The 14,089-nt window shown below is 37.4% G+C and overlaps 1 long non-coding RNA gene across 1 annotated transcript; it reads right to left on the bottom strand.

The window, feature by feature from the left end:
• Positions 1–314: 314 nt before the first annotated feature.
• LOC121209947 (uncharacterized) lies at positions 315–1,179 on the bottom strand. Its single transcript, XR_005905203.1, has 3 exons — positions 676–1,179; positions 464–542; positions 315–358 (listed from the first exon to the last, which is right to left on the bottom strand). It is a non-coding gene; the product is annotated as an uncharacterized lncRNA (long non-coding RNA).
• Between the last annotated feature and the right edge of the window lie 12,910 nt (positions 1,180–14,089).

Here is a 14,089-nt window from a genome sequence, read left to right as displayed (position 1 = left end):
TATAATGGTAATTTTTATACTTACGGGTATTTTAGTAGATTTACTATTTTAAGGTTTTCATGCATGTTACAACCATTAACGTATTAACAGAAACACTTACCGAGCATTTTTACCGAATTGGGCATGTTGGCCCATTAACCCGATTTTGGCCCATTAAACCCAAATATAGCGAAGTGCATGAAATTGTGCACTCTACAATCTTACCGCTTGAGATTACCAAGATTAACGAACAACTATCCCACGAGCGCTCGCACGCTCGTAAGTCTACAAAATACCTTTGTCGATCTAGTCTATAAGTGGGTGTCGTTTACATACCTATTTTACGACGAAACGCTGACGAGTTCCACACACGAGTTGCCTACAATCAGTTACTAACACGTTAAACTATGAATCCATAACAACTTATATACAAATCCCCTTACCAATAATCGGCCATTAACACCTTAGGCACTAAAGTTCTTACCTTTTCTTGGAATATGGACTAGATCTAAATCTAGTCGTTCCAATTATACAAGCCCTCGATCAGTAGCCTTTAATCCACACTAGAGCAAAACAAATCAAATAACACCACTAAACCATTTTAGTTTAGTCGACAGGCACCCTTTGCGTATAGGGGTTTTTGACTTTTCTTTAAATCACCAAATAATGGATAGAGAAGGGATTCTGAGCACTTACCAAAGATTTACTTGCCAAAAACGTTCCCAAGTACCTTCCTATTCTCGATTTGTTGTAGATCTAACCCAAAATACGAATAGAGAATAGATCTAGGTGATTCGGCTTTTGAAGAAACGAGATGGAGAATAGAAGTTTGTGAAGTAGAGGGGAGATGTCGGCAGAAGGATAAGAGAGTTGTGAGGTTCGGCTTTTTTTGGCACGGAGAAAAGTATCTATATTCGGCAATAATGAGAAGAGAATCAAAGAGAAAGGACTTATAAGTAGGAGTAGAAGATTAAGCTTGGTGAAAAAAAGATGAACAAAAAGAATGAAGGTCGATCTCAAAAATAATAATAGATGTGAATGGCCCGAACCTAAATCGACTAACACTTAAAAATACCCAAAACTAAACAAAGAAGAAAAGCAACCCATACAAGCCAAAATTTTAAGAGGGTTTTCGGCATTTAATTGCCTATAGCCGAATTGGTACTACCATGAGTCCTATTTCGGCATAAAATCCTTTCCAAGATCAAATTTCCATGTTTTTCTCTTTAATTTTAGACACCACCTAATTTGAATTCCATCCAAATCCTTCCTACCGATTAGTAGCCACCACTTTCCCACCGCTTGGCCGACTCAATTTGCTGCTTGGAAGACTTTCGGTCCAATTGAATTACTCCCCCCATGCATGCAGCAAAAAGGTAGCCAATTATGCGTACAATAGCTCGAAACCAAGACTTCTAGGCACCCATATACGCTGCTTGCCACTGCCCTGAAGCTCCTCTCGTGACATAATCTTCTCACAATTAATTTTCAAGCTTAACTACTGCAGTCACGGCTACTTAAAAAAAATAAATCAAAATTTTTCCTTCCCCTAAGATCGAACCATCATCCTCTCGGCATGCCTAGCACGCTGCTGCCACTGCGCCATAGGCGCTCTTTGTGTCAAACTTCATTCCCAACTTGTTTTAAAGCCTATTTTGGTGCAACCCGTTTACTAAAAAAAATAAATGTCTCCTGCGCCCTGTGCCTCGAACTGGGGTCCCCTTCAGCCATCTAACATCCATTGCCACTGGGCTGAGTTCCTTATTGTGACATGAGTTAGCCCCAACAACTCTTAAGGCCTGCCTGCGGCAGCCCTTGACTTAAAAACATGTTTACACACGCTAGGAATCGAACCCTAGCCTTCCTTCCTACTGCCTAGCGTGCCTAACCACTGGGCCAGGGGATCCTTTATGCCTAGCTTCTGGCCAACTTATTTTTAAGGCCTTATGCCCAGATTTCCTTAAGAGGCAAAATTTAAGAATGTTGTTAAAGCTGTGAGCCGAGCCCCGGACTTTTTCCCACACCATAAACCCTTCGTAATTTATTTAATTACTAACTAAACATACTAAATAATAATAATAATTAAATCAGCCCATTTATTCGGGCAGTTTTCTAGCCGAACTCGGACTCCAAACCCAATATTTCTAGGCCCAATTTTTAGGGCGTTACATGGCTTACTCAATCGAATCGTATCTATCACTTGTGGCACAACTGGGACTTGTTGAGGAACAGGTGGGGGTAAAGGTTGTTGAGTAGCCAGATTCGTTCGAACGAACTCCGTGAACCTCTCACTCATCAGTTGGGAAAAAGGCTTGCTTAGCCTCTCCCCCTTGGCTACTAGAAATAGACCTAGAATCAGCCGGCGCTGCTCCTTGAGCAAGAGTGGGCGCATTACTTTCCACATCATCAACTATGGCTCGATCAAGAACCATTTACTATACGAAAAATACATTTTAACTATTAGGAATCATCACTCTATTGCAATTTATATATATGGCATGTATAGCTAGACTCTCACTCGCTACGTTAGTCCTAGAATCGACTAAACTATAGCTTTGATACCAATAAAATGTAACACCCCTAACCTGTATCTATTGCCGAAATAGGGTTTCGAGGCATTATCGATCAATCTCAACATAAATCATACATTTGTGCAATTATAATAAAAATCCCTTCATGTCAATCACTTTGTCCCTTATAAGGTCTTACGAAACCTTAAAACATACTTAGAAGTGGTTCAGGACTAAGCCGTAAATATTTTCAAACTTTGGGAAACTTAGAAAATTTTCTTTGATTTCAGGGTCACACGCCCGTGTCACAAGCCGTGGAAAAATTAGGAAGGTTACTGAATTGGGTCACACGGCCAGCCACACACCCATGTGCCAGTCTGTGTACCATACACGGTCACTAGACACGCCCGTGTGTCTAGGCCGTATCAAAACTATAGGGTATACTGCCTTAATTCAAAAGGGTACCCCTGGGGACACACGGCCGTGTTACATAGCAACCAATTTGGAACCATTTCTATACACATATAAGCAACCCAAAACATACCAATTCACACACATATCATACCATATATCATCAACCATTTTAACTACTCAATTCCACATTCAAAATGTAACACCCCGAACCCGAGACCGTCACCGGAGTCGAACACGAGGTGTTAACAGACTTTTAAAAATTTTCCAGACACTGCCAATCTGCGTAATAGTCGCTTTAAAAATCATATCTTGAGTTTCACAACTCGAAAATCAGTTTCGTGATTTTTCCCTGAAACTAGACTCACATGCCCATCTACATATTTTTTCTAGAATTTTTGGTCGGGCCAATTAGTACAGTTTATTAGTCAAAGTCTCCCATGTTACAGGGATCGACTACCCTGACCTTTGCGCATTACGACTTGGACATCTCCTTGTACAGGGCTCCAATACTGATGTCGTTTGTTTCTATAGAAACTAGACTCAGAGAGGAATCTATACATATATGGTATGACTCCTAATTATCTCTGGTTAATTTAAGGTAAATTTTCAAAGTCGAAACAGGAGATCCAGAAACCGTTCTGGCCCTGTTTCACGAGAACTTTAATATCTCTTAATATACTGTTCATATGATTGTTTCGTTACTTTCATATGAAAATAGATTCATCAAGGTTCGATTACATAATTTATTCACTATTTAATTCCATTCCTACAAATTTTTGTGATTTTTCAAATCCACACCACTGCTGCTGTCAGCATCTGTTTTCAAGGTAAACTTTACCTATTTCGTGGTTACCATGGACCAACTAGGGTTTTGTCATACATAGGTCCACATATGATCATATTTAGCCATTCCAATGGCTGATCATTTGCCCAACACTTCCATTCCAAACCATAGTCACATCGTGAAACCATATATACATACATAAACACAAATGGTCTAATGCCATACTCCACTTCTACGAGCCATTTTCGCATGGCTTTACACACATACATCACAAAAAGTACTTAAACAACAGGAGGTAGTCCTATACATGCCATATCCAGAGTTCAACTAAAAGAGTACCAAAAGAGCTTTGATAGTGTGGATGACTTCGACTTCGCTGATCCCGAATCCGATAGCTAACGAACAAAATCTATAAAACAGAGAGCCAAAGCAACCGAGTAAGCATTTTAAGCTTAGTAAGTTTCAAGTAATGAAATCGGCTTTGACTACAGTATTACATTCACATAGCTAACTAAGTCACTTTATTAACACACATTCTCATAATCATACTTACTTCACACTTCATCAACATATATACACAAGGTATCAACCTTTCTAAAAGCCGAAAATTCATTAGTCGATTTCACGAAGACTATTTAAAACTAATCGACTTTTCTGAAGCACATGCAAACATACCTTATCGTTCGGTTTAGTCGAGCGTATTAATAGAATTTATTACAGCACCAAGCGCTCACATTCAAACCCAAGTCTCTTCGGTATTTAACCGGATATAGCCGCAAACACATTTGCCTTCGGGTCTTAACCCGGACATATCAACTTGCGTAATTGCCTTCGGGTCTTAGCCCGGATATATCAACTCGCATAATTGCCTTCGGGTCTTAGCCCGGATATATCAACTCGCATAATTGCCTTCGGGTCATAGCCCGGATATATCAACTCGCGTAATTGCCTTCGGGTCTTAGCCCGGATATATTCCAATGCTCATGTACACATATATCAATAATCATAACACATCCATATCATTTCTTCGTTACTAAGGCTCAAACACAAAACATTTATTAAACCTTTCAAATTTCGGCTCAATAGCCACACACAAAGAGCATGATTTCAATCGGCTTTATAACATAGTCTCTAAGCACATTCGACTATCCGTCATAGTATGACTAATCATTTCAATATAATTCAAGTAGGGTCATTACTCGAAGACTTACCTCAGATGTCGTCGAACGACTTCAATGGCTATTCAATTACTTTTTCCTTCCCTTTATCGGATCTAGTTCCCCTTTGCTCTTGAGCTTAAGTTCAACAAAATTTAAAATAGTCATTAATCGACTATTCAAGTATTACTTTCAGAATAATATATATATTGATCCGACTTTCACACACATAGATTATAGTAAGCTTTATAATAATCAATAAATAATTCATTGGCAAATTTTCATTAATGTTTACAACAAAATCACATATTCCCTACGAGCTGTTTTCCTGAGCAGTAGTTACTAAATTATTTATAACTGGAGCTACTAAACTCCAAATCACTTGCCGTTAATTTTTCCTGAATATAGACTCGTATATCTTCCAGCCATAAAATTTTCAGAATTTTAGGCTTGGCCAATCAATACCAGATTTTTCTTAAAGTTTCCCCTGTTTCACTGTTTGACTATTCTGACCACTCTTCACTACGAATCCAATTTCTCATTTTACAGAATTCAAAATGTGTTGTATTTGATCTCATTTGAAACTATACTCATTAAGGAGTCTAAGCATATAAATTTTATCTTATAATCATTTTTGTACAATTTATAATGATTTTCTAAAAATAGAACAGGGAATCCAGTAGTCATTTTGACTCAGCCCCACAATACTTCAAATATCTCAAGATCGGTAACTCTTTTGTTTTTATAGTTTCTTTTGTAAGAAAATAGACTCTTCAAGCTTTAATGACATAATTCACTCAGCTTCTAATTCAACTCCTACAAATTATGGCGATTTTCCAAAATCACCTTACTGCTGCTGTCCCCAAACAGATTATTACCAAATCAAATACTAACATTAGCATTTCACCTTAATAGCTAGCTTACCAAGCCTTAATTTAACATATAATTCACACATATCATATTCAGCTATATATACATTTATCATATTTCCATTTCAGCATATATAACTAACATTTATTCCGAAATTTTAATATCTAATTGCTTATAACTTTCTTCGGATGTCGTCGACTAATTGATCGGCTACTCAACTACTTTCGATTTTCCCCGATCTAAATCCAATTTCTTGGTTTCTTGATCTTAACATATTCAAATAAATCTCGTTTTAACATATTTTCATTCAATTTAGTCTAATAACGCATAAATGGGTAAATTACATTTTTACCCCTAATATTTCGCACTTTCACAATTTAGTCTTTATTCCACAAAACACAAAATACACAAAATTTGGTCACACTCCTTAAGGGCCGAATCTTCCTAGTACCCATATAAGTCCATACATTTCATTTATTTCACCTTTGAGTCCTTCAAAAATTTATTTTTGTAATTTAGCCCTAACTACTCAAAATCACCAAAAACTTCAACACAAAACATATTAATCTTTAACATATCTTTCATTTTTCATCAACAACTATCAAAAAGCTCAAGCACTCATCAATGGCAAAACACAAAATCATCATCAATTCACAAAATTGAACCATGGGGTTTAAAGAACACAAAGCAATGATATCAAAAATGTGAAAATTATCAAAAACCAAACAAAAGACTAACCTTCCTTAGGTTTCAAATGACCGAATGCTACCCTCCTCTCTTCCTCTCTACAACCGGCCAAGATGAACAAGGTGATAACCTCCCTCCTTTTTTTTTTCTTTTAGTATCCTTAATATTTCTTTTATCATTTCTTTTCTTTTACTTAAAATAATGTCCACTTCATGGAAATTTACCACATAGTCTAATATATGCTCCATCATGGCCGGCCACTATGTATAAAAAAAGGGTATTTGACATGCAAAGCCAATATTTTCACTCCTTGCTTAAATTGGTCCTTATAAATTACCCTATCACATTTTTAAAACTTTCTCACATAAGTCCTATGGACTAAATTCACATGCAATTGACTAAATCGAAGCTTGAAATTTTCCACACATTCATAATCACATATTTTAGACAATAATATCACATTCAAACATTTTGGTGACTCGGTTTAGCAGTCCCGAAACCACTTCCCGACTAGGGTCAGTTTTGGGCTGTCACACAAAACATACCAAATCATTATTTCAAGATCTTCACAACTTGCATAAGTTCCATATACATTAATTCATCATTTTATTATCAATTTCATATAAAAAACACATCTTTAAACTATATCAACAACTAAGGCCAACATACACAAAACAAGCCAATATATATAAGGCATTAAGCACTACACTTAGGCCAACTTAAATGACCAAATACATACCAGCCAAAAGTAAGCCAAATCTCATGGCTTAAATCATAATTCAAAACATATCATCAACTCACTAGCCTATACATGCCATATACCATATATACAAAGCTTCAAAAGTACCAACGAGTTGATCGATAGTGTGATGACATTCCCGATGATCCTCGAGTTTGAGTTAGCTTTGAAACTCTATAAACAAAGACAAATAACACACACAGTATGCTTCATAGCTTAGTAAGTTCGTACCAAATGTATATACTCAACAGTTCATATTATACAAATCATCAATTATTAAACACTTAGTAAGCCTCATATCATCATTCGATTCTAATCCATGACCATTTATCATATATATATATACAAATCCATCAAGCTTCATACACATAGTATCAACAACCACATAGGTATCGTACGTACCTATACTTTCCCGTATTTATTTATTTCATTCTCACCTTTTTGTTCAATGCATTAAATTGTTCGAAAATCTTTCAATACTCTAAGAACTTGCACACTTAGTGAATAAATGATTAGCCAAAGCTATAACGATATCGCACACTTAGTGCTATCACATTAAAGCAAAGCTATCTTGGTATCGCACACTTAGTGCCATATATAGCCGAAGCTATTCCAATTCGCACACTTAGTGCTCTATATAGTCGAAGCTATCTCGAAACGCACACTAAGTGCCAAATATAGTCGATTTGTCGTTGTACGCAATCCTAGTCACATTTATACAGTTTATGCTATATTAAAGCATTAAAAACATAATTGTAACAATGTTTATCACATACGAACTTACCTTGGACGTAAAAACGACGTAACTAGTCAATTAGTCAAGTACTTTGTTCCTACCTTGATCTAAGTCCGGGTTCCTCTTTTCTTGATCTATATTATAACAAATTCAACTCATTTAATCACATAATCTTTCAATTTAGTCCACAACACACATTTGGGCATTTTTTCACTTTATCCCTTAAAGTTCCACATTTATTCAATTTAGTCCCTATTTTACAAAATCACAAATTACACAATTTCTTTCTAATTTCATGCTAGCTGAATTTTCATAGTATACATATTAACCCATATTTATCATTTATTCACACATTTAATCCCACATTTTTACATTTTTACAAATTAACCCCTTTTAAGCAATTTCACTAAAAATCACTTTACAAAACATAATAATCTATCAACAAATACTCATTTTCCATCATAAAACATTCAAGAAATCAAGCATTCATCAATGGCAACTTTCAAAATCATCAATAGTTTCAAAAATTGAAGCATGGGCTAGCTAGAACACAAAGCAACGATCTCAAAAACTTAAAAATCATAAAAAATCGAGCTAAAATGGACTTACATGCTTGAACAACAATGGTCAAACATTCAAATCTTCCAAAACCCTTATTTTCTTTCTTACAATCAGCTAGGGAGGAAGATGATTGTAACACCCCGAACCCGAGACCGTCACCGGAGTCGAACACGAGGTGTTAACAGACTTTAAACCACTTATAAAAAAATTTCCCAGACACTGCCAATCTGTGTACTAGTCGCTTAAAAAAATCATATCTTGAGTTCAGAAACTCGGAATCCAGTTCCGTAAATTTTCACTGAAACTAGACTCATATGCCCATCTACATATTTTTTTCTAGAATTTTTGGTTGGGCCAATTAGTACAGTTTATTAGTAAAAGTCTCCCATGTTACAGGGATCGACTACACTGACCTTTGCGCATTACGACTTGGATATCTCCCTGTACAGGGCTTCAATACTGATGTAGTTTGTTTCTATAGAAACTAGACTCAAAGAGGAATCTATACATATATGGCATGACTCCTAATTATCTCCGGTTAATTTATAATGAATTTCCAAAGTCGAAACAGGGAATCCAGAAACCGTTCTGGCCCTGTCTTACAAGAACCTGAATATCTCTTAACATACTGTCCATATGATCGTTTCGTTACTTTCCTATGAAAATAGATTCATCAAGGTTCGTTTACATACTTTATTCACTATTTAATTCCCTTCCTACTATTTTTAGTGATTTTCCAAATCTACATCACTGCTGCTGTCAGCATCTGCCTTTAAGGTAGACTTTACCTATTTCATAGTTTCCATGATTCAACTAGCCCTTTTAGCATAAATAGCACAAATTATGATAGTGATTAACCATTCCCATGGCCAATCCTTGTTAAGCATATCCACACCTCTCAATAACCATATCCATACCAAATGATTATAACATTATACTCAAACATATATAAGCCATTTTCGCATGGCTATCCAAAATTATACAAGTCCAAAGGGTCCATGACCCCCAACAAAAAGGGTAGTCCTATACATGCCATTTCAAAGTTCAACCAAAATTGTACCAAAAGGGGGGGGCTTTGATAGTGTGGTGGACTTCGACTTTAAAATCCCGAGTCCGATAGCTGGAGAACCAAAATCTATAAAACAGAGAATCAACGAGACGGAGTAAGCAATTTATGCTTAGTAAGTTTTGAGCAAGGGATTCCAGCACAACAAAAGTATAGCATTCATGTAGCTAAACAGATAATTTCATATGCACAATTTTTCAATATCATACTTACTTCACATTACCAACCCTTTTATTCATACACAAAGATCAACTTAGCCAAAGGCCGGTAGCTCATTTATCAACTGAGCGAATACTTATTTGTAAGGGCTCAACTAATTCAAAGCACATACGAAACATACCTTAATGTTGGGATGTTTCAAGCGTATTAACTGAAATTTTTACAGCAAGATCATTCATTCCCAAATCACGTACCTTCGAAATTTAACCGGATATAGCTACTCGTTCGAATGCCTTCGGGACATAGCCCGATTATAGTAACTCGCACAAATGCCTTCGGGACTTAACCCGGATTTAGTAACTCGCACAAATGCCTTCGGGACTTAACCCAGATTTAGTAACTCGCACAAATGCCTTCGGATCTTAGTCCGGATATGGTCACCTAGCACAAAGCCTTCGGGACTTAGCCCGGACATCATTCAAATAACCATGCACATTTAACAATAAATCATGGCACATTCGTATTTCGTTTTCGTTAGCAAAACTCAAACACAAGACACTTATCATTCTTGCAATTTCGGCTCAATAGCCACACACAAGGAGCATGATTTTGATTTGCTTAAAACATGATCTAATCAAATCATAATTTAAGCTCTTTTACTCAAGAACTTACCTCGGATGTTGTCGAACAATTCCGATAGCTATTCGACCACTTTTTCCTTCCCTTTATCGGATTTAGTTCCCCTTTGCTCTTGAGCTTTATTAAACAAATAAATTGATTTAATCATTTGAGCATCAGAAAGAGGAACACAAGGCACTTAGCCCATATTTATACATTAGACATTAAAGTCACATATGTACGAAAATCATGAATCAAACTCAACATTTTAGCTAATTTTCCCCCTTGGCCGAATTTTCTAAGCCAAGACAAAAGCATCAATATGCTTGCCTCTAACCGAATACATGCAACACCAATCTCCTTCCTATGGCCGAATATGCATGTCTATGTTGGGGCCGATTGCAACACTTAATACATTCTACAAGTATGGTCACTTGTATTGACTAAACACCATTTTGTTTCAAGTTCAAAACTTGGCTAATACACACATATATACACTAGTAAAGCATCCTCTCCCTTTCCATCAATTTAACACATGCATTACTCATTAATATACAAAAATTATATTCGGCCTTAGCACACAACTTGCTAGCCGATTTTTCTCCATCTAGCAACCAATGCACATATGTGCTCACTCAAAAATGCTAAAAAGAAGATTCAAGAATCATCAATCCACCATCACATGCATCATTAACAAGCTTCATATTTAGCATGCAATGGCATTAACACAAAATCCACCTAGGCCGAATATCATCCCCATGACATAGCAAAGATTTGAACCATGGGCTAATTAGAACTCAAGCTAGCAACTAAAAACATGCATGAATCTCATGGCACAACCTCAAACATACCTTGATCTAGATACAAGTATGGCCAAACCTCCTCCTAATCCTCTTCCAAACCAAACATGAAGCAAGAACTCCTTCCTCCTTCCTTAGAATTTTCGGCCAAAAGAAGATGAAAAAGGATGAACAAAATTTTTCTTTTCTTTTCTTTTACTCACGGCTATGGGGGGGGCATGGATGAGACCATTCTTTTTTTTTTTTCATCACTCCTCCCTTTCATTATTTAATTACCATGCTCATTATTTTATTGTTTCCACCCATGATGCACCAACACAACATGTCTATGACATGTCTTGCCCATCACACTTGGTCTACCATACTTGTCATGGCCGGCCACTACTAATAGAGGGGGGAAATTGACATGCAAGTCCCCCCTTTTTCAACATGCACTAATAGGTCCTTATGCTTTGACCTATCACATTTCAAAATTTTCTCACATAAGTCCTATTTACTAAAACTCACATGCAATCGACTAAATCGAAGCTTGAAATTTTCACACATTCATAATTACATATTCTAGACAATAAATATCACATTCGAACATTTCGGTGACTCAGTTTAGCGGTCCGAAAACCACTTCCCGACTAGGGTCAATTTTGGGCTGTCACAACTCTCCCCCACTTAAGAAATTTTCGTCCTCGAAAATCTTACCGGTAAATAGTTTGGGTATCGTTTTTTCATCGAGCTCTCGGTTTCCCAAGTAGCTTTCTCAATCCCGTGTTTGAGCCATAACACCTTAACTAACGGAACCCTTTTGTTTCGCAACTCTTTCACTTCACGAGCTAGGATACGAATCGGTTCTTCTTCATAACTCAAGTCAGATTGAATATCAACTTCTGAGGGATTAATCACATGTGACGGATCGGATCTATAACGTCGAAGCATCGAAACATGAAAGACATCGTGAATCTTTTCAAGTTCAGGGGGCAAAATCAATCTATACGCAACCGGACCAACTCGTTCGGAGATTTCGTACAGCCCAATGAATCTCGGGCTCAACTTGCCCTTACGGCCAAATCTGAGTACCTTTTTCCAAGGCGAAACTTTAAGAAACACTTTATCTCCCACCTGATATTCAATGTCTTTTCGTTTCAAATCTGCATACAATTTTTGACGATCTGTGGCTGCCTTCAAACTTTCACGGATTACCTTTACTTTCTGTTCGGCATCTTTAATCAAATCAACTCCGAAAATTTTACTTTCACCGAGCTCGGTCCAAAACAATGGTGTACGATATTTACGACCGTACAAAGCCTCGTAAGGTGCCATCTTAATACTTGATTGAAAACTATTGTTGTAAGCGAATTCAATCAAAGGTAAATACCGTTCCCATGAACTACTGAACTCGAGGATGCAACATCTCAACATATCCTCAAGTATCTGAATTATCCGCTTAGATTGACCATCGATTTGGGGGTGAAAAGCAGTGCTAAAATGCAGCTTGGTACCCAAAGCTTCTTGCAATTTCTTCCAAAATCGTGAGGTGAATCTCGGATCTCTATCCGACACGATAGAAATAGGTACCCCGTGTAATCTCACAATCTGAGAAACGTACAATTCAGCTAGTTTATCCAATGAAAAATCCATACGCACGGGGATAAAGTGAGCCGACTTAGTCAGTCTATCGACAACAACCCAAATCGCATCTTTCTTACTTGCTGACAATGGCAGTCCGGACACAAAGTCCATTGTGACTCGATCCCATTTCCACTCGGGTATCATGATCGGCTGAAGTAATCCTGAAGGCACTTGATGTTCTGCTTTCACTTGTTAACATATTAAACATCTCGAAACAAAGTCGGAGATGTCTCGTTTCATACCATGCCACCAAAACCGACGTTTCAAATTGTTGTACATTTTCGTACTCCCCGGGTGAATTGACATTCGGCTACAATGGGCTTCGTTCAGAATCATCGAAATGAGTTCTGAATTCCTTGGAACACACAAACGACTTCTGAACCTCAAACAATCATCATCGTCAATTTGAAACTCCGATTCCTTGTTCGGAACACACTCAGCCTGTTTTGCAACCAATTCATCATCAACTTTCTGGGCTTCACGAATTTGATGAATCAATAATGGTTTGGCTTTTAATTCAGCTACTAACACATTGTCGGGTAGAACAGACAAGTGCACATTCATCGCTCATAAAGCAAACAATGATTTCCGGCTTAAGGCGTCCGCAACCACATTAGCCTTTCCCAGGTGGTAATCAATGACAAGCTCGTAATCTTTCAACAACTCAAGCCAACGTCTTTGTCGGAGATTTAAGTCTCTTTGAGTCATCAAATATTTGAGACTTTTGTGATCCGAAAATACATGGCACTTTTCACCAAATAAGTAATGTCGCCATATTTTTAAAGCAAATACGATGGCAGCTAGTTCAAGATCATGGGTCAGATAATTTTTTTCTCATGTGGCTTTAATTGTCTCGACACATAGGCCACCACTCGACCTTCTTGCATCAATACGCAACCCAACCCAAGTAGGGATGCGTCACTATAAATGACAAACTCTTTGCCTAATTCGGGTTGCACTAAAATTGGAGCTTCAGTCAAATAAGTTTTCAGTTGATCGAAACTTTTCTGACATTTCTCCGTCCATTCGAACTTAACATCCTTTTGAAGTAGCTTCGTCATTGGTGTGGCTATCATCGAGAAACCTTTTACAAATCGTCGTAATAACCGCGAGCCCCAGGAAGCTCCGAACTTCGGTAATATTTCTTGGAGGCTTCCAGTTAAGTATGGCTGAAATTTTGCTCGGGTCAACTCGAATACCCGATGCGGATACCACGTGACCCAAGAAGCTAACCTCTCTTAACCAGAACTCACACTTACTGAACTTAGCATATAACTGCTTATCCCGCAAAATTTGCAACACTAATCTCAGGTGCTCAGCATGTTCGGTCTCATCTCTTGAATAGACCAAGATGTCATCAATGAACACAACTACGAACCGATCCAA

Source organism: Gossypium hirsutum, chromosome A11 (assembly GCF_007990345.1).
Source record: "Gossypium hirsutum isolate 1008001.06 chromosome A11, Gossypium_hirsutum_v2.1, whole genome shotgun sequence".
NCBI classification, from domain to species: domain Eukaryota; kingdom Viridiplantae; phylum Streptophyta; class Magnoliopsida; order Malvales; family Malvaceae; genus Gossypium; species Gossypium hirsutum.
The sequence above is the reverse complement of the archived record's forward strand: the minus strand, read 5'-3'. Positions and strand labels throughout refer to the sequence as shown.